Source organism: Cynocephalus volans, chromosome 10 (genome assembly GCF_027409185.1).
Source record: "Cynocephalus volans isolate mCynVol1 chromosome 10, mCynVol1.pri, whole genome shotgun sequence".
NCBI lineage: Eukaryota > Metazoa > Chordata > Mammalia > Dermoptera > Cynocephalidae > Cynocephalus > Cynocephalus volans.
Window position 1 is genome coordinate 91,334,144 of NC_084469.1, and position 21,309 is coordinate 91,355,452.

Sequence of the window (21,309 nt, forward strand, 5' to 3'; positions counted from 1 at the left end):
TATGGAGGTGGCCCTCACCCTATTATCTGTCACACTTGGTCTCCACTGTCCCTCCAGGATGAATTCACAGTTGCTTCAAAGTTCAATAAGCCATTTCCCTGAATGCAGTTGAATGGTTCAATGCTCAGCACAGCACAGTTATTGACCTTGTGGCAGGCCAGCAAGGTCACCTCAGGACCCAAGGTCAGGAGCTGCCATATGGCCCTTTCCTCCCTCTTGACAGGCCTGGGAGGGGCAGGGATGGGGCATTTGGGAGAGTGTGAGGGAGTCAGAGCAGGGTTGGAGCTCTTGAGATCAGGCCTGATGGACGGTGGCAGTCTCCCGGGGACTGGGCTGCAGCAAGTCTTGCCCCGAGGTCATGCCATTCTGCCTTTTGCCTCCAGGCAGATAGGCACCAGGACCTCATCAGCCTCACCAGGGGTGTCAGCGCTTTCAGGGGAAGATCCACTCCCTTTGCAGTTGAACACAGGCTGCTTCGCTCTGCAGCCTTGTGGAGCCAGAAAAGTCTTTAATTAAGGTCGGTGGTCTGGGGGTGATGAGGCGAGGGATGTCTGAGCCCAGACAGAACACTAGCCTGGTTTTCCCAGCATTTAGGGGGTAGCCATCACTGAAGTAGCTTTCTGGATATTTCAGGGACCTGGAGTTTGCTACGCCTCGACCCCCCACCACGGTGAGGTCTCTGGGACCTAGGAGGGAGGGGTGCTGGGCGGGGCAGTGAGTGCCAGTCTCGGAGGTCTCAGGGCCCACTTGGGACTCTCCTGGGCTCCAGTGAGTTTGGGTCCCCAGGCCCAGAAGGCGGTGGCCCCCTAATACACCAGCTCTTCCTGGAGGTCCGAGCCATACAGCTCGGCCAGCATCTTGAACCTGGTCCCCCAGTCGTTGAGGAAGTCGTAATCGATGTCGGAGTCAGACGAATCGGTGCCCAGGGAGCGGAGGGACTCGGCGACGGACTCAGAGCCTTTGTAGCCGTAGACGTGCAGCGTGTCCTAGGGCAAGCAGCCGCCGTCGTGGTCCGCCTCGACCTTCTTCACCTCGATCATCGCGGCCATCTCCCTGGGCCCGCCGTGTGCCCTGGGCACGTGCTGCGGCGGCTTCTGCACCCGCGCATACAGCGGCGGCCGTGCGTCCGGCGACAGCCGCGGGGGGCTTGGCTCCGCCGCCGTGGCACACCGAGTTGAGCACCGACACGTCGTAGCTGGTGGTGTCCATCTCGCCGCCGCCCTCCTCGTCGTAGGTGACCAGCTGCTCGTGGATCTCTGGCACGCTCTTGCCGAGGGCGCGGACCTGCTTCTGGAGCCGCCACCGCAGGAAGATGAGCAGGGTGATCACTGCCGGACAGCAAGCAAGAGCGACAGCAGTTAGACACTGCCGGGCTGGGGGACCCCCGCTCCATTCCTTCCTCATCCCCGGAAATTCCAGGGCCAGGACTCCTCCATGACTTGTCCAACACGGACGCCTGGGGCTCCACCCGTCCCCGTGGGAGAGTCATCTGTCCCCACACTCTTGGTCCTGCCTGGCTGTCACAAACACTGGTGTGCATGAGCGGAGAGGAACAGAGTGGGGTTCGCTGGATTTCTTTCTCCTCTCTCCCTCTCAGCTCTGTTTATCTGCATCCTCATTTCCTTCCTCCTTGTCCCACTGTGGCGAATTCTTCCACACCGTGTCCCAAAGGCCCGGAGGCCAGAGGTTGGGGCAGAAATGGGCGAAAGGATGGAATTGGAATTTGGAGTGCAAAGATTCTGAGTCACTACATTGTTGATGACTGTGTTGATGACAGTGGATATTGGTGGTGCCAGTGGACGTGGGACTCATTGCACGGGCAGCAGCCACCCTCTTGAGCACCAGCTGTATATGGGCTGGCACTGCATTGGGCAGGTGCTCATGTTACTTCACCCAACGTAGACATTATTATCCCTATTCTACAGTTAAGCAAACTGAGCTCAGAGAGGCCAGGGGACTTGCCCAGAGTCCCATGTTCAGACAGTGGTGTAGACGTCGACCCTGCTGCAAGCTCTGAGGGGTGTGGCTGTGTGAGGGACTCAGCTCCCTGAGGGGGGCGTGGACTGTGTGGTACAGAGAGCTCCCCAAATTAGGCTCAGACCATCCCCTGGGCTCTGTCCTTGAGCCTTTCACAAACTGCTGCATACATAAGTATGTGGGATACCCAGGGAGACATCCTTCCTGAGCCTCAGTTTCCTTGTCTGTGAAGTGGAAATGATGACTTCTCTGCTCTGTTTATATTTCGGAAGGTGGTTATGAGGTTAAATGCAATTCTATGTGTGGTGGGGATGCCATCATCATTAATTATTATTAAAAGGGGAATCAGTCTGGACCTTCTGCTCCACAAGCTCCAGAAAGGGGTCATATCCAGAGGACCTTTCAGGGGAGACACTGAGGGTGCCCCACTGTATCTGACCTTGTCACTGTGGTGCACAGGACCGTGCTCTCTAATCACCCGAAGGCTTCCTGCCCTGCCTCATGGCAGGTGAAATGCAGGATAATTGATACACCTCGGAGGAGCCCTCAACCATCAAATGATGGGGTTGGGTGGATAAACACCAGCTCCTCTTCCGCAGGTGGAGAGACGCTGAGGTGTAGCTCTGGCTGCCTCCAGGTTCCCAGCGGGTGAATCTCCTTGTCCATGATGGTCACTTCCCTGATCCCTTGCCCTTCACTAGCTGCCTCCCCTCCCTGCTTGTCTACCCTTTTCCTTAGGAGGTTTCCGGGGAGCACCTCCCAAATAAACTACTTGCACCCAAAACTTTTCCCAGGACCTGCTTCCTGTGAAACCCAAACTAAGGCAAGGCCTAAAATGCTACTAAAATTTCTGAGGCCCAAATAAGGGGAAAAAAAAAAAAAAGAAATATCAAGGCTGGAGGAATTCTATGAAAGGAAAGAATGCCCCCAGGACATAGTCTAAACTAGACAATGTTAAATTTTCCACTTTAGAACTGGATGTTTTTTTTTTCAAAATTAAGTGTTGTGTAAATACATGCCTGAACAGTGCCTAGCACACAGTAAGTGCTCAAAATATGTACGTTCCAGGAGCAACTGTTATGCATAAGTAAGTTATTTTAAAGTGGAGATAGCCTCTCCCCAATGAGTGCAGAGGGGTCTTAAGCCCCCTGCAACCCAGACGCCTGGTTCGGTGCAGCCGTCATCTTTGTGTCCCACATGTGGACCCTGAAGCCCGGGATGGTGCACAATCCAGGGCTGCCTTGCAGGCTGGAGGAGGGGCTGGGCCTGAATTCCTGTCCTCTCCTCCTCCTGTGAAGCCCCTCCAGCCTCTCAATCCCACCCTGCCCAGCACTGACCTGTGATGGCGAGGATGCAGACGAAGATGGCCACCAGCGTCTGGATGCTGACGCCTGCCTGGGCAGCCATGTCCTCGCAGAAGGTGAACTCCTCGTGCTCGTTGCACTTGCACACGGCCACGGCCAGCGTGCTGGTGCCTGTGAGGCTCGGCTTCCCGTTGTCCGAGATGAGCACGGGCAGGAAGTGGATCTTGACACGCCCCCGGTCAAATTGCCCGTACTTGACACTGATGTTGGCTGTATTATCTGGAAACGCCAAGGCAGTGGAGTCAGGCTCTGCCAGGAGCACCCACCGCCCTAGGCCACATGGCCGGGGAAGCGGCTCCCCAGAGAGCCCTCCCTGACTGCACCAGCCCGTGTATTGCCCGGGCTGTGTGTCTGCACTTTGCATCACCTGCCTCATGTTTTAGCCGTTTAAGCGCAGGTCTACTCCTCCACAGATGGGATATTTTGGAAAGCTGCTTTGACCCAACTTCCAAGAATGGCTCAGCCAGAACGTAAAATCCCTGCTTTCTGTTTCTGTGGGCGACTGATATGCCTGACCTCATCCCCTTCCCTAAACGCACTCCAGTAACAGGCAGTTTTCTCTTTCAGCTCAATTAATTAATGATTGTTTCAAGCTTTGACAAGCAATCAGGAAAAATAAAGTTTTAAAGTCTTTTAGTATTATGCTAACTTCTAAGGATGTTTCTGCTATCCCTGAAAAGCCATTGTTATAAAGGAAGCTTACAACAATAAAAACAATGCACGCGTTCCTGCGAGCACAGAGAGAATAGTTCCAGATGTAATGGAGGGTTTCCTGGGCAGTCCGGAATGGGGATATGCTCTGATCCAAATATTGGCTCCTCCTCCCAGCTCCAGTCAGCAGTTTCTTTTCTTTTTTTTTTTTTTTTTTTGTCGTTTTTTCGTGACCGGCACTCAGCCAGTGAGTGCACTGGTCAGTCCTATATAGGATCCGAACCGCGGCGGGAGCGTTGCCGCGCTCCCAGCGCAGCACTCTACCAAGTGCGCCAGGGGCTCGGCCCAGCAGTTTCTTGTACATAAGAATTCCCCAGGGAGCTTAAACACACTGATCTTCAGACCCCTTCCCCTCCTCCTAACGTGTGCACGTGTGTATACACACACACACACACACACACACACACACACACACACACACACACACACAGATTTCTGATTCAGTGATTGTGGGCAGAGGCCAGATAATCTGTCCTTTGTAGGCTCCTGGGAGGTTGTAATACCAATGATCAGAAGAGGGCCCAGGATCTATTGAGCCACACTGGGTTGGCACACTCAAGAAGCCAGCTGAGAGCCAAGGAAGCTGCCTTTTAGATTTCAAACAAAAGCCAAATACATTTCATTATTCATCATTACATTTCAATATTAAGTCTATTATGATTGAAAATAAAGGATATGCCATTGACATTTTACGGGAGAAATTAGAGATTTTGACATACATGACATTCACGATGTCAGTGAATCTGAGACCAACAGACTTGCCTCCTGGTTGCATACAGGTGTCCTTGGGGTGGGATTGATGCTCTCTTCCCCATTGTCGATCCCTACTCTGAGGTGGGCATTGGGGATGGGGTGACAGGTGTTTTTGCCACATGATTTACTTCTAAAGACAGTTGAATGTTGAATGGTCCTTCGTTGACTGTCTACACATCACGGACCTTCCCTATCCCACAGGAGGCTCCTTAAGGACAGGCTGTGTCTGATTCCCTGGGTTTGTCCTCTCTTCTCAGGGACCCCACTCCTCAAATTTTCTCAGAGGTGGCAATAGGCTGTTTCAATACAGGGGTCCTCAGCAACCACAGTTTCACCAATCAAGGACAAGCGGAGATCCCAACCTGTGCTGGGTGAAGGATCACTCAATTTAGACCCAAGGGGCATTTTCTCTATTTTTCTGAAGAAGTTGCAGAGGCCATGGAAACCTGTCTACATCGGCTGGCATTAAATCAACTCAGCATCATCACTCTAGAAAGGAAATACTCATCAGAAGCTTGGATTGGTCACTACTGACATCACAGGACCCTCTGGGCTGTGATTGGTGGACCATACCCTGTTCAGGGGCCACCTAGTGGTAAGTCATCATTGTAGCTGAATTAAGACAAAGTTCACTGTATTCTTGGGATTTAGGGTTTCACATTTCCAGCTTGGAGTCTTTGGGAGTGACCTCAAAGCTCCCCATCACAGGACAGTTTGTAATTTTGCAGAGGCACAGAGATTCCAATGTGGGAAGGGATCCATAGCCTGCACCGCGTACCTGTTCTGTGATGCACACCCACTTGGCCATCTTATGGGGAATGGCAGGCCACGTGGACTTGGCAGTTTGGCCAGGGTGGCTCTGACCATCACACAGCCCAGGATTGTACAATGTATGTGGCCAGAGTTGTACAAAGTATCCCATAACTTGCAAATCCCAGTGGTAGCCTGGTCCTTGACCCTGGTTGCTTTAAGACTTAAATAACCTGACCCCTGACCCTGCTAAGAGCCAAGTGACTGGTTTGTTGCGCACCGTGATTATCCGTGAGGGTGAAGTTGCTGTCTTCAGTGCTCAGGGCAAATTTGAACTTCACGTTTTGTGGTGTTATGTTCTTGTCTGTTGCAGAGATCCGCAGGACCAGCTGGAGTGTGTAACACAGAGGATGGTCAGTGGTGGTGTTGGGGTGGCCTGGGGCTCAGTGATGGAGACTTTGGGTTTAGATGTGACCATGGCTGCCTCTCACCTGCAACACTAACATAAATGGCTTTCATAAGGACACTCTTTCTACCAACCCCTGTACCCCCCCAATCTACTCTCCATACAGTGTCTCTTGAGCCTCAGTTTACCCATCTGTAAAATAAGGATAATGTTACTTTCTCCAGGGCTGTGTACAGGTTACATTAAGCTCAGTAGAACTCCAGCTGACTGGATGGGAGGTTCGGCCCCTAAGCCTGCCCCACCCTCCTACCTGAGCCAGACTCACCTGGCCCTGGGCTGCATTTCTCACACACTTTTGGCTCATAGGGCTGGGCAAATTCTGGGGCGTTGTCATCCACATCCAGAACTTCAATGTGGACCTGCACGATGGATTCTTTGCCTGTGGGTGGTCCCTGCATGGGAGAGGACTTGTCACCACTGGGGACTCAGCTGATGCTGGCCCTGAGTGTGTGGGGTGTGGATAGGTAGTCCTGGAGGGCTGCTCCATGAAAGCTGCTTTTTGGAAGGAGAGGGGGCTATGGACCTCTGAAAGAGAGGCCAGGAGTGGTGTTCTGGATGGAAGGAGTGTGAAAGAGGAAGGGGCAAAGCTTCATATGTAAGAAAGATTACTGATGTATTACTTGTGAGAATCAAAAATGTAAACAATGTAAGTGCATTTAAAAAGGTCTCAATTAAATTAACGAAATCAATAATTTACTTAAGTAATTAAATGGACTTAAATAAATAAATGTAGTTTTTTTTTTTGTTTTTTTTTTTTAAAGATGACCGGTAAGGGGATCTTAACCCCTGACTTGGTGTTGTCAGCACCACACTCTCCCAAGTGAGCCACGGGCCGGCACCTAAATGTAGTTTAATTAAAGAAATAAAACAAAATAATTACAAAAAAACTAAAAAGGTAAACAACCTAAAAGATGCTGAGATTGGGTCAATAATTTAGGCCACTGAAAAAGAATGGAATATATGACCATTTACAATGCCCATGTAAATTACGTTTTAAAAATGTAATTAAAAAATTATTTTAGTACCATGGGAAAATTGTTCTGGAATAAGGTTAAGTAAAAACACAGGATATTTTGTACAAATATTATGATCTCACTTATTTAAAAATATGTATAGGAAAAAAACAAGAGAAAATACACTAAAGTGCTAACAGCATTATGAGAGGATTGTTTTCTTCTCCTTTTCTGTATTTTCCATATTTAAAATCTTTCTAATTTTAAAATTATATGAATGGGGAAGGAAGGAGCAAAGATTGGTCTGGAAAACATGTAGGAGTCTGTCCTGAATTTGGGGCATAGCTGCCAGGTTGGGAGATGTGAGGGTCTAGGTGGGCCCAGCAGGGGGCAGGGCCCTCCGGGGTAGCACTGGTGGGGTCTTGGCCACAGTTGCCCCTCTCTGGGCCCTTGGGGGATCCTGGGTACAATGGGAATAGTCCTTCTCCTGGAGGATGGTTGGGATTTTTCAAATAGATAAAGGAAACCCTAACACTTGCCCACAAAAGTTCCACAATTTCTGGAGAAACTATCAATCTCAGAGTTGGAAGCTGCTTCAGATTTTGAATCCACCCCATCAACTGGGGCATAAACAACCCCCAAAGGAGTATTTCCCAAACATCCATGATAATAAGAACCACATGACACTTGTTCCATGCACATTCCCAGGCGCCATCTCTGGCTCCCTGGACCAGAACCTTCAGGGAGGTGTCTGAGAAGCTCTGTTTCATAGGTGCCATAGGTAATTCTTATCACACAGACATCTGCGCACCTGCTTTATAACAGTGCTTCTCAAACTATGATGTGCAAGAGATTCTGATGTTCAATATGGGGGTGAGGACCAAGATTCTACACTTCCAGCAAGGTCTTAGGAGATGCAGATGCTACTGGTTCAGGGACCACACTTGGGCATGGAAGCTCCATCACATCCCAGCCAAGGGGTGCTTCAGCAGGTGCTTGGAATGCCTTTAGAGACCCCAAATGACAGATTATGCCAGTTTTGAAAGAATGAGGGTAAAGGAAAAAAGCCCAGGTCCCCTGGCAGATGGAGTCACTCACCACTAGAATCCAGTTCTTCAGCCTCCACAGTCAGGTTATACCAGGGGTAGATTTCTCTGTCCAGTTCTTTCTCATTGTAAATGTTCCCTTGCTTGGTTATTCGGAAGAATTAGCCCTTGTCACTAGTTCTCCGGATGGAGTATCTGCCAGGGAAGAGAGTTTTATGGCTTTCATTGTTCTTTGCTGAGTCCAAACTCTCAGCATGACAGACAGGGCACTTCAGGACCTGTCCCCTGCATGCTTCCCCACCCTCCTCTTTCACGGCTCGTTGCACTCCAGCACTCACAACACTGAGCAGACCCACACAGCAACAGAGGGATCCAGGGGGTGGGATAATATCTGTGGTCTTAGCAATGGTGCTGTCACCAGGCTGAAGGTGCTACCTGAGACCATCAATAGCATTTTCAGAGTTGGGTAGGTGACACTCTACAACACCTGGAATTGGTTTTTGTGATCAGTGAAAAGAAAGTTGAGCAAGAGCTAGGAAGAAATGCAAAAGAACCTGGAAGAGATAAGAAATAATTAAAAAGAAATTACATTTGTGAAGTAAAAATTTGGAACGTTCCTTCAGAAATCAGGAAAAAAGTTACAAAGAGATTAATATACATATATGAATCTATATATGAATCTATATACACACATACGTATACACACACACAAACACACACACACACACACGCACACACGCACATATTTATATATAGCTACAGTTTGAGTTGTGTTCCCCAAAGTTTCATAACAGTGTTGAGAGTGGGAAACCTCAACATGGTAATTGAAAGGCGGGGTCTTTGGGAGGTGATTAGATTGTGACGAGACTATGCCTTCGTGAGTGTATTGATACATTCATGTAGAGATAAGTTGATGGTTTAGTGGGTGGTAATAAGTGTGGTTCTGATGGCTTTATAAGGAGAGTGAGGGAGTGGGTCAGCTCTCTTACTCCTGCCTTTCTAGCCATGTGATACTCTGCCTCGCTGTAGAGTGTCACCACCAACAAGAGCAAGGCCCTCACCACATGTATTCACTGGACTTTTGACTTCTGAGCCTCCAACACTCTAAGCAATAAATGTCATTTCTTTATAAATTATCCAGGTTCAGGTATTCTGTTATAAGCAACAGACATGGACTAATATATATATATATTACTGAGGAAAAATTCCAGAACAAATAGAATGGAAGAAATGACAAAAAATAAAACTTTTCTGATCTGAAGAAAGGCCTAAGTCTACAGATTAGAAGATGTCATCGATATCAGGCATAATTGTAAAAAGAGAACAATATTTGAGCATATCCTGATGACACTTTGAATTTCAAGGCTATGTGAAGGAATTGAAAAAGAGTCCAGACAGAAAAAATACATTCTTTGTAAAGAAAGACGAATCAGATTCACCCCGGATTTCCTTACAAAATTAAATGCTATCACACATTGATAGCAATTTTGAAAGATAGTGTCTGTGATCTCAGGACTATATGAGCACACCTAGGTGTATTAAAATAAGAAAGCAAAGCAAGTAAGGAATTTGTAAATATTCAAGAGCCAGAAAGTATATCACCTACAAAAATGGGTCCTAAGTTGTTTTTTTTTTTTTTTTAAACTTACTCCATCTAACCAAGAAATGTCTCAACATAAAGTAAAATCCTGGTTTGGAAGGAATTAAAATGAAACTATTGATTTCTTTATCATAAATGGGAAAGCAATGGTGTGTGTGTGTGTGTGTGTGTGTGTGTGTGTCTGTGTGTGTGTGTGTGTGTGTGTGTGTGTGTCTGTGTGTGTCTGTGTGTGTGTGATATTTTTAACTAGAAAATATAGGTCTAGGAAAACATTTAAAATTTCAAAAGTAGAAGTAAATCTACAGGTAGAAATAAAAATAGATGTATTCCATCCAATTATCTAGGAGAAAAAAGAGAAAGAAAAAATAGGCTGTATAGCAAAGGTGAGGGTAAAGAAAAAAGCCATTAAGTTTAAGAAATGGGAAATATAAAACAAGATAAAAGAAGTAAGATTAAACTTATCATTTATAATGAAAATGCAAATACATTAAACACAAAGCATCTCAGTGTAGATTAAAAAGCAATGCCAACTACATTCTATTTTCAAGAGACAACTTAATGCCAGATGACCTAGAAAAATTAATAGTAAGGGCTAGAACATTTATGTCAGGCAAATATAAATAACATGAAACCAGGACTGACAAACTTAACATCAGGCAACATGGAATCGAAGGCAAAATGTTTAAGCAGAACAAACTGGGTAATTTCCTAGGGATAAAAGTTGCAAACCTACTGAAGGTAAAGTAGTTACAAACCTTTGCATATGCAAAGCAAAAGTTTAGATATCCTAGGAAGAAATGAACAAAAATACAATTGTATTACTGCACAGGATGAGCTAATACAAAAACCAAATAACACCCTATCACTCGTAAATGAAAAGAAATAAACCAAGTCAATCTCTTAAATAAACCACTGGGTCAAAGGGAAAACAAAAACTGTAATCACAGAGTATTTAGAATGCAATGGTAATGAAAGCAGTAGTCCTAAAATATGAGATACGGCCAAAATGGAGGGACATATTTTGACCTTAATAAGAAGACCTAGTACCATAGAAATGTTAACTCTTCCAAAATTGATATATAAACACGATTCTTATTAGAATTCTAGTTTTTTTAAAAAACAGATAAAAGATTTTTAAAGTTCATACGAAAGAATAAAAGAGAATGGATAAAAATTATATAAAATAAAAAAAAAAAAGCAAGGGAGGGCTTGCCTTATATGTACTGAAATTTAGCATAAAGCTCCTGGAATAAAACAGATTGGCTCTGCCACAGAATGATAGAATAAAGAATTCAGAAATAGATTGGTTGTTCTCTTGATGGTCATATCTCGCTAGATGGGACCTGTGGGAACCATGGTCTGAAGGAAGGCTTCAAGGTAGAGCAGAGGACAGACAGCTCTGGATGGCCAGGACCATGCAAAGTGGGGTGCGCAGGCAGGACAAGGTCCCAGCAGCCCAAGTGGGTTAGTGGAAGATCTTGGGCTACTCCTTCTGCCTCTGCTACTTCCCATGCAATGCCGGGAGAAGCCAGTTTTCCTCTCTGAGTCCTGGTCTCAGACGAGCAGACATAAGAACATCACTGCCAGAATTGTCATTGTCATTGTCATCAACACAACCACCAACTGCTTACCCAATTCTGCACCAAATCTCATTGGGGTCTATGGCTATCACCACGACAATCAGAGGTTTCTTCTGGTTCTCCCACAGCTGGAAGTGGTAGAAGAGCTGCTGGAAGTTGGGGGGGCTCATCCATATCTGTGATGTTGATGATGACGTGGGCTATGTTTCTGCTGGAGGTGCCTCTCAGGTATCCGAGGTTGATGGTGTGGTCCATGGCCTCGATGGTGAAGCTGTATTGCCGGATACGTTCATAGTCCAGGGGCTGCGTTAGGGGAACGTTATGATGAGCACCTGCTCTGAGCTAAGGAGGTGGCATGTCGTCTTCACAGCAACCCTGCACGGTAGTACTAGGGGGTTGCCCATTTTGTGATGAGGAGCCTGTGGCCCGGACTAGTGATATGTCCAAGGTTATCAAGAGAGAGGCTGGGCCTGGCGTCTGTTTTCAGCTACCCCCATTCCATCTCAGCAGCCTCATGACCGCACCCCAACCCTGGCTCTGTGCCTGACCCCGTTGCGATTAATGAGGACATACAAGGATCAGCCATGGTCCTGCTCCCAGACTAGTGGCTCTATCCGCTGGTCCTTAAGGACTTGCCTTTTCTTTATGCCTTTTCCAAGGATGCTTCTCCTCCCCTTCATGCCTGATGAACTGCTGCTCATCCCTCAAGAAGCCAATCAGAAGCAATCAGATGCCCTCTCAGAAGCCCCTCCTGAGGAGGTGGTTGCTCCCTGCATGGTGTTGATACATAGCACTCAACACATCCGGCTATCCTTTATGTTTATATGTCTGTCTCTCCCACTCACTGACAGCTTCATTGACTCTGGAGGTTGTGTTCTCCCCTGGGTATCTTTAGTCCCCAGCATGGGGCAGGGCCAGAGAGGGACTCAGGCCCAGGACTCTGAGTCCTCTACATGGCAATCCCGGAGCCATTCTTATGCCCCGACAGGACTTTCCCTCCTCTCCCAGATACAGTGGATCTGACTTCTCTGTCAGAACCAGACACTGTCCTTGGCCACCCATGTCCTGTTCCCAGGCACCCATTGTTTTCTTACTTGCTGATGGCTTTTTACTGGCCAGGACACAGTGCAGGCCAGGAAGTGCCAGGGAGTTAATGCCCCCAGGAGCAGCCCTCAGTCAACACTGCAGGGGTTTGGTGTATAAATACCCCAGCTCCCTTGCCCTCAGCTCTGCAACTCTGAGTTGTGTTCAATACTGTGCCTTGGAGGTACCCACTTGCCTACACTCCCATTAATGAGCCCAATATTAGCTTCCTTCTTTTCACATGTTGACATTCCTGGGGCTTCCTGGGATCACCTCCCACATAAATGATTTATAACCAAATCCTTGTGTCAGGGTTTGCTTCAGGGGTAACCTAGCCCAAGACACTGGGTTGCAGTCTCCATGAGCTCATGGCCATCTCTGAGCTGACCCACAATGTTCTCCTTTGCTGGCTTCCGGCTCAGGAGCAGCCCCTGGGCAGAGGATGCCAGGAACCCCAAACCCCGCATCTGATGTCATTGCCACAGGCAAGCCTACAAACCTTCATGGGCTTGATGATGCCCTCGTTGTGGGTGGGGTCTGTCTCGATGGTGAAAGTGTCCCTGTACTCGCCTTGCGCGATGTTCTACTTGGTCATCCGGTTCTGGGGCTCATCTAGGTCCTCCACAAAAGAGAGCCCAAGGGGCTTCCCACGCGGATGGCTTCAGGCACCACAAATGTGTACATGGCTGATGCAAATAGTGTGCCCCAAAGGGCAGTGGGTTAATCAGATAGACAAGGTGATTATACCTTTATATTATCCTACCTTATATTGATACAGGAAATGGACATGGATGAAATAATGATAACAACGATAATAATAAAACCCCTGGGATTCTGGCAAAGAGGTCTGCCCTATCTGTCCATCCCTCCATCCCTCTATTCATCCAAGTAGTTATTGAGCACCTACTGTATGCCAGTCACTTTGCTAGGGGACCTATCAGTTGATAAGAGAGACAAGTTCTGCCTTCAGGGAGTGTTTGCTGCGCACAATGAGGCCACTCCAGGAGAACTGGCCTGTCTTTGTGTGGCCGAGACTCTGAGTTGTGACATCCAGCACCAGAGGATGCAAGTGGACAGAGCCACGTGACTTTCTGGCCCGGCCTCAGCCAGGGCATGGGAAAAGCTGTTGGCACACATATTTTGGGGGACAATCAGTCTGTGGTTGGCGTCAGAGCCCAGCCCTGGCTCTGGATACAGAGCTTTGCTGTCCCTCTGCTCTTTGGCTTGTGGGAATTTTCTAGCTGGGGCTTGAGTCTCAGGGCCTGGATTTTCCTGAGCCCATAGGATCTGGGTGAAACTGCTCCTATCTGTAGTGGGGCTCTGGGCACAGGGGTAGCATCCAGCAGGGGGCATGGTTCCCTCTCATCTGTGAGAATGTGGTTCAGGATGAAAGAAAGGCCCCTCCCTGCACCAAAAGGACTCCTCTAGGCCTTAGGTCAACCCGGGGATGGGTAGAGAGGGAGACGGACTCAGGGCTCCTCCTCCAGAGTCCCCAAGTTATTGAGTCCGGAGTGCTCCAACCCCCGACCTCCCCAGCACCCTAAAGGAGGGGCTCACTCTTGACGAGGATGGGGAAGTTGTCATTGACTTCTTGCAGAGTGACCAGCACAGTGGCCGTGCCCGAGTCCCCCCAGAGGCCCCGGGTGTCTAGTGCCTCCACCATGATCTCATATCTGGCTTGCAACTCTCGGTCCAAGTTATTGGTTGTCATGAGAATGAGTCCTGTAAAAGTGTCCCAGCTGGAGCCATGTTACCTAGGAGCTTTTAGAAAATACTGATGCCTGGGCCCTAGCCAGAGAGAACCTGACTTAAAAGCTCCGCAGTTGATTCCACTATGCAGCCATAGCTGAGAACCACGAGTACACATCCACTATTTCCACAGCCTGCACTGTGAGGCCAAAGCTGGTATACAGCAATTTGGTCCAATATTGGTCCTAGCCACCTGGAGCACTGTGTTGAGAAAGGTCGTGAGGACACATCCAGGCTCAGAGTGAGAGTGCTGTGATGGATTAATGATGTCTGTCTTCGTGCACCGCAGGATAGCAATGGTATCTGTGCGATGCACTTGACATCCCTCTGGAAGACAGTGAGCCCAAGGACTGACCATCTAGTTTCCAGACTCAGTCCTTACAGTTTTTTAAGTCACAAAAACTATGTGGCTATGCTCACTCTATACGTTATCAAATTCAAACTTCACAACTACACTACAAAACCAATATAGGCATTCCTATTTTCTAGATAAGGGAACTAAGACTCCCAGAGTTTAGTTGAGTTATCCAAGGTCTCTAGAGGGGGTTGGTAGCAGAGCCGGAGTTTGGAAACCAGATCTGTCTGAACCTGTACCCAGAGCTGCTAACCAGCATTCTCTGTTGCCTCTCGGTCACTGCTTGGGTAACAAGATCCTGCTTTTGTTCCCTGGACTTAAGTCCATGTCTTGGGCACCTGTCTGCTTCCTTCGTCCCTGACCAGCCACCTTGTCTTTGCTTGTGATACTGACCACCTCCATGGGACAGGGTGGTTCAATGATTGGTGACAACTGTCAGACTGGGTTCCTCACAGCATCTGCACCTGGAATATTCACAGCCCTCATCCCCCATCCCCCAAGTCGGTGCCTGCCCAGGACTGTTAGTCACACAGACCGGAATTATCGATGGAAAAATAATTTTCTCCCTTCAGGACTTGGTACAAGACAGAGGTGTGATCTGCCACAGTGTGGTCATCTGCGTCCACTGCTGTCACACGGAAGACCGAGGTCCCTGCAGAGAGAGAATCCTGAGGTTGCTGCCCTGAGACTGCTGGCCCCTCACCTCATCCCTGGATGAGGGCAGATGGGACTCAGGCTATTCCCTGTCTCAACCTTCCCAGGTCTTCAGGGAGAAAAGGCTGCTTTGTTTCCTGAGGAGCTGGCATGAGGACAAAGTGCTGGCGGTGATGGGGGCCCAGCCAGGCCACCCATGAAGGGAGGCAAAGAACAGGTGGATTGTGCATTTATGAGGGAAATTAGGGAGAGGGCAGAGGGTTGGGTTCAGGTGGAGAAACCAAGGAGAGTAAGGGCTTTTCTCCATCTCCTGGAAGGGTGAGGACAAGGAAATGGGAAGGTTCCCCCAAAGGAGTGGTGTCACATCTCTCATCACCCCCTTAAACTCCAGGGTCCACATTTAACAGGAAGTTCTAGTCTCATGGCCCTGGCTAGGGACCCTAGACTGAGCGGGTGGAGAGGGAAGCCCTTTTCTGGTACCGTCTGGAGAATAGGGGAGGACTGAGGAAGGAATAATAACCTCCTGAACCTGGAGTCCAGGCTGGTGACACGTCTTATGGCCAGGGTTCTGCCCTCCACCCCACTACTACACGGCCTCTCGAGATGACTCTTCTTGCATTAGTAGCAGGGCTTGGTATTCTTCATGTACAAAGGCTACACTCTTGGTGTGCCAATCCTGCGGGTCAGAGGCAGTGGGTGGGATTTGCTCTAAAGAGTAGTGGGATATGTGTGTCTCTGATGGCCAGGGGTCAGTCCATTACTAGGTCTGAGCTCAGTTCATGATCAGGATCAGGGCTCAGTCCATGACTAGGTTCAGAGCTCTGTCTGGGGCCAGCTCAGAGCTTAGTCTTTAGGGACCAGAGTTTCAAGTCATATAAAGTGGCAACACAGTCGTTACAACCACTGCCCTGAACTCACTGAACCCTGACCCCAGGCAGTGAAGTGGTTGATGTGAGAAGTGCCTCCAGGATGGGGATGAGGGAGAGAAGATGGAGGGGGACAGACTGGGCACTTGCCCACAGCCGACATCTCGGGCACAGATGCATTGAACAACCGGTGCATGAACACAGGCCAGTTGTCATTCACGTCGTGAACGTTGATGGTGAAACTGGAAGGAGAATCCAGGTCTCTGTTGGTGTCGTTGTCCACGATGAGGGCAATGAGGTGGTACTCGGAGGTCTTCACCCGGTCCAGCCTCTCAAAGGCATACACGTCTCCTGTGTCCTCGTTGACCCGGACGACCTTGCCGACAGACTCTCCTCTGATCAGGTACCTGGCATTCTTTCTGTTCACGCTCGACTTGATCTAGGAAATAAGAGGCAACATGAGCTGGGAATGGGCAGTGGTGGCTGTGTGCGCGTGCATTCATGTAGGTATGTGTGTATGCACGTGTGCATGTGCGTGTATGTTCATGTGTGTGTATGTGCACGTGTGTGTGTGCATTGGCGTGTGGTGCTATGCAGGGGTCCTAGATGTGACACTGAGGCTTTTAACAAGGGCCTCGACTGGTCACCAGAGAGTTGTTCCTGCCCAGGTCACTGCAAACACCACATTGGTGTGAGTTGCGTAGCAGCACCCAATGTGCCTAGAACGATACCTGGGACATAGTAGGTGCTTAGAAAACATTTTTTGAGTGGAAGAATATACTTGGTGCCATTGGAAGGCAAGAGAGATTTTTGCCCCTTTGCAGTCACTTAATTTCTCTGAGTGGTTGTTAACTCATTTGAAAAATGAAAACAATATCGCTTCTGATGTTGATGTTGAGTTGCTCTATGAGCACAACAGCCCTTTTGAAAATGAGTTCCAGGAAACACTGGCCTCCTTTGCTGTTCCACACAGTCAGTGGTGTGCTCAAGCTGGCTTGTGTCAGTGTGGCTTTCAAGAGCCAACTTAAGTTTTCAGGAATATTTGTGAGTTGGTTGTTAAACATAGCCATTATTAAACATGGAATTCTATAAACTTACAATTAAATAAATCAAATTAAAAACAAAGGTAACAGATATTCAGAGTTCATCACTTCTAAACTATTTTACTGTGTTCAAGAGGTTAATTATGTCTGTTATTCTGTATGATGGAAATACTAAATAATGATGTGTTATCCACATCTTTTCCCAACTCTGCCCACAGTAACGTCACACTGGTTGATTGAAATCAGACATGGTGAGAGTATTTACACCACGGAATTGGCAATTGCTGCAGATCAGGATCTTTTCCCCTGGAGAGCCAGTTGTCAAACATTTATCAGCACACCGTTGGTCCCAGTCAATTTAGTTTTGGAATGGTCACAGTCTCCTGGAGACTGTGATTGTATAGTCCTGTAGAAAAGAATTCCAATGAGCTTTCTTTAACTCAGGATTTCCCATACTTACTAGGCCACTGAACTATATAATTTTTGTAACACATAGTATTGGTGTCCTAAGATATGTGTGTTTCTGATGGCCAGGGCTCAGTTCATGATCAGGATCAGGGCTCAGTCCATGACTAGGGTTAGGGCTCTGTTTATGATCAGGATCCGGGCTCAGTTCTTATCGAGGGTCAGGGTCAGTCCATGATCAGTATGAGGGCTCAGGGTCATTGGCGCCCTTGGTTGGAGCAGCATCAGCAGGGTGGCGGGGTGAGAAGCCAAATGGCAGAGTGTAGGGAAGAGTCTGGAAGGTGAAGGAGTGGAGGCAGATAGTGAAGACCCTACCTCTTGGGTGGACAGGGAGGGGGAGAGGTTGGCAGCTGGTGCGGGCAAATCCTCTGGGGGCAGTGCTGTGGTACGTACGGGGCAGGTAGTTTCCGAGGTGATTTCAAGGCCCAGAGGCTGGGAGGTACAATGAGTAGCTGGACAGCAAGCAAGGAAGCCACCAGCTCTGTAACTGTGGCCTGTGGGGATAATGGGGACTCAAGGAGAGGGGACCGTCTGGGGCCTTGCATGAGTTGCTCAGGGTTAGGATAGCACGGCAGTTTTCAAATTTGCTTCTGGATCGGTGCGTTAGGACCCGCGAAGGCAGGAACTGTGGTGGGAGGGCACATCAGCTTGGACCTATTTTACTGGAGTTCTGCAGATGATTTCATGTAAATGGAAGTTTCTGTTTTCCTGTAGGCTGATGTTTCCTAAATAGACTTTATTTTTTAGAACAGTTTTAGATTTACAGAAAAATTGGTAAGTACAGAGAGTTCCTATATGACTATTCATCTTTACCCTTAGTATTAACATCTTACGTTAGTGTGGTACATTTGTTATAACGAATGGACCAATAATGATAGATTATTATGAACTAGTATCCATCATTTATGCATATTTCCTTAGTTTTACTTCATGTCTTTTTTCTGTTTCAGGATCCCATCCAGTTCACCACATGACATCTAGTCATCGTATTTCTTTAAGCTCTTTTGGGCTGTGACATTACCTCAGACTTTCCTTGTTTTTGATGACCTTGACAGTTTTGAGGAGCACTGGACAGGTATTTTGTAGGGTGTCCCTCTAATGGAATTTGTCGAATGTCTTTCTCATGAGTAGACAAGGGTTATGGGTTTCTGGGAGCCTCTCCCGCTTTCTAATACCACCGTATTTGGACATTAACATCTCAATGCCAAAAGCCAAGCTGACCCATATTTATGGATTCAGAAGGCTGCTCAGGAATGTCTCCTGTTGTCCATCCAGGTCTGTAAAGAAAGGCTCCAGGCTCTGACCTTGATAAACAGGGACTTCCTTCCCTTGGATTACATCCTTGGGAGCTGGGAGGTGATCCTTAGAGCACTGTCCTAGCCTTTCCCAGGTACTCTTGTTTCTTCTCCAGGTGGATCCTCTGTCCCTGGCCCTGTGCAGGGTGCCGAGTGAACGCTGTTGACAGATGGTGGCAGACCCAGCACTCTTTCTGCTGCGGGCAGGCCCTGGGCGAGCCCTCCACAGCGGCATGTGATGCAGGTGGCCCCGGTTTCTGCTGACACTCCCTGTCTTACCCCACAGATTTTCCTTGGAACTAGCCATTCTCTTCAGAGGCTGATTCATGGCACAGTTATCCCACTGGGAAGGTCATAGGTGGGTTGACTATATTTTCCTCTATGACACAGAGCTCACATTCATGCTGAGAGTCAGGAACCTAGCCCTTAAAGGTTCTGTCCTGGTCTCACTTTGTGATCCTGGGCAAATTCTTCCCCTCTGAGTGGCCATGCTGGAGTATTAAAATTTGCCATCCATTCTGGATAGCAAGAAAAGCCTATGGGCATAGTCAGCTGGCTGGGGGTGGGGCTGTGAGTGGAAATTCCCAGTTGGCCCCACCTGCTTCCTTTAGCTGGCAGGGCTTTTCTGGTGCTTCAGCCAGACGGGGATTTCTCTAGGACCAGAGGGCACCACTCACCACCACCACTGGAAGAGTACTTTGCCTGACATATTCTGCCCTTCTAGACTAGGGTGGGCAAACTGTTTCTGTAAAGGGCCAGATAGTAAATACTTTCAGCTTTGTGGGCCATATGGTCCTCGTCACAACTTCTCAACTCTGCCATCATTGCATGAATTCTTAAATGAGTTGGTGTGACTGGTGACTGTGTTCTAAGAAAACTTTATTTACCAGACTGGGCTGTGGGCCAGATTTGGCCCACAGGTGGTTGTTTGCTGACCCCTATCTCCATGAGGTTGGGAACCATGCCTGTTTTTGCCTACAGTTGACTTCCCAGTACCCAGTCAAGTGCTTGAAACCGACCTTACTTTCTCTAGTACACTGACCCATTCTTTCTTGTGACCAATGTTCAGATTCCAAGAAGCTGATGTGGTGAGATTTTAATGCACTCAGAAACCTTCTTCCTCACCAAAAACTCTCAAAATACCTCCTCCATCTAACTGTCACTGCATGTGAAATTCCATCATGTGGACCATTCCTTTGAATTAGACTGGAGAGTTTTGACATCAATGACAATTTGACATGGTGAGAAAATTCAGCAGTCACTCAGATTAGCTCCGAGCTCTAGGAAGGTGGGCTTGGATGGATACGTTTTAAAGGAGGACAAAATGAGGGTCAGAGCCCTAGGCACTGGCTTAGAGGTGGGCCAGGCACTTCACTCTGAGTGTCCTGGAATTTGAGGAGTGGTGTGGGGGTCATGGAAACAAGGATGAGATGCTCTGAGATAAATGGGTTTTTGAGCAGGTTCAGAAGCCTAGACCAGGGTTGGCAAACTATGGCCTGGATGGTTCACTTTGTTATCAGCACAATTTTGTAGATGGCTGCTCAGGCCTTTCCAGATCTCTCAGAGGAGAAAATTTAGTGACAGCTTTGGCTGGCTCTACCCTATGCCCTGAGCCCGCAGATGAGGCTAACCTTCTCAGGCTGAGCATGGGGTGGTCCTTCTGCCAGTGCTGTCTTGTCTACAGACTGAAGGCTGGGAGAAAATGAACCATGGTGCTCACCATCACCTATACCACCACCTCCATCATCTCCACGATCACCATCATTATTGCCTTCTCCTTCATGACTGCCATCGTCACAATCACCACTACTATCACCATCATCACTACCACCACCACCACCACCACCACCACCTACACCTTCACCACCACCATCATCTTACCCCTTCACCATCAACATCATAACCTCCATCACTACCACCACCACCATCAGCATCCTCACCTTCCCCTTCACTATCACCAGCACCACTACCACAACTATCACCTCTACCATTTTTACCCCGATTGCCATCACCCTCACAATCATCACCTCTACCCCCAAAGCCATCACAATATCTACCACCATCTTTACCATTATTATCATCCCCACCACCACTGTCACTATGGGCCAGCTGCTGATGGCTTCTCCTGGCCTGGGGCCTGAGCATTACCTTGCCCACATAGTGGGGCACTGAGGTGTTTCTCTCTTCATCGATGTGCATCTGGTTCCAAATCTAGTCTCTCTTCTGTTGCCAGAGGGTGGGCAGCATGCTGGGAGTGTTCAGTTGGGCAGGGTTAGTGCCTACTGTTGCTGCTGCAGCTGCCACCAGCGAGCCCAGGCAGGCGCCCAATACAGCGACCAGGATCATGAGCCTCTGCACCTTTCCAGGAGAGACAGATCTGGGGAAAGAGGAGAGATACCATCAGGGCATGGTGGCTACTGCCCAGGGTTGTGGGCATCTCCCATGGAGAACTGAACAACCTTTGTCCATTCACTCCTTCACCCTTCACTCTCAGATGACACCAGCAGAACCAGACCCTGTCCATGCCCCCAAAGAGCTCAAACTCTGGGAGGCAGAAGACAGACACAGAAATAATTCCTACTTGCAGGCCATGCGTGCT

General features: G+C 48.3%; 1 pseudogene; it reads right to left on the reverse strand.

Annotated features, from left to right (window-relative positions):
- Positions 1-806: 806 nt before the first annotated feature.
- On the reverse strand, positions 807-21,080 carry LOC134387158 (cadherin-5-like; annotated as a pseudogene).
- Between the last annotated feature and the right edge of the window lie 229 nt (positions 21,081-21,309).